Here is a 546-nt window from a genome sequence, read left to right on the forward strand (position 1 = left end):
AGGAATGCTGCCTTTCAATAGGTGGCACTATGGAGGATTTATTCCATCTCCCTTATTTGCATATTACCCAGAGGAGCGTGCGTGGCCATTTGAGTCTCCTCACTTATTTATAGTATATAGTTGCTCTCCCTAAGGAGAAAAGAGCGTTTCTGACCCCTATTGCTTTTTCAAACACGGTCTACACCTCTCAGGTGCCGAGTTACAGGACGGTGAAAACAGTGAGTTTGTGTTAGACGCGAATCGTGCTCTGATTCACGCTCTAGGCTGGGAGCGCAAGCTTATTGCTTTTTCAAACACGGTCTACACCTCTCAGGTGCCGAGTTACAGGACGGTGAAAACAGTGAGTTTGTGTTAGACGCGAATCGTGCTCTGATTCACGCTCTAGGCTGGGAGCGCAAGCTTATTGCTTTTTCAAACACGGTCTACACCTCTCAGGTGCCGAGTTACAGGACGGTGAAAACAGTGAGTTTGTGTTAGACGCGAATCGTGCTCTGATTCATGCTCTAGGCTGGGAGCGAAAGCTTACTGCTTTTTCAAACACGGTCT

This window comes from Eleutherodactylus coqui, unplaced genomic scaffold, assembly GCF_035609145.1.
Source record: "Eleutherodactylus coqui strain aEleCoq1 unplaced genomic scaffold, aEleCoq1.hap1 HAP1_SCAFFOLD_42, whole genome shotgun sequence".
In the NCBI taxonomy this organism is placed as follows: Eukaryota; Metazoa; Chordata; class Amphibia; order Anura; family Eleutherodactylidae; genus Eleutherodactylus; species Eleutherodactylus coqui.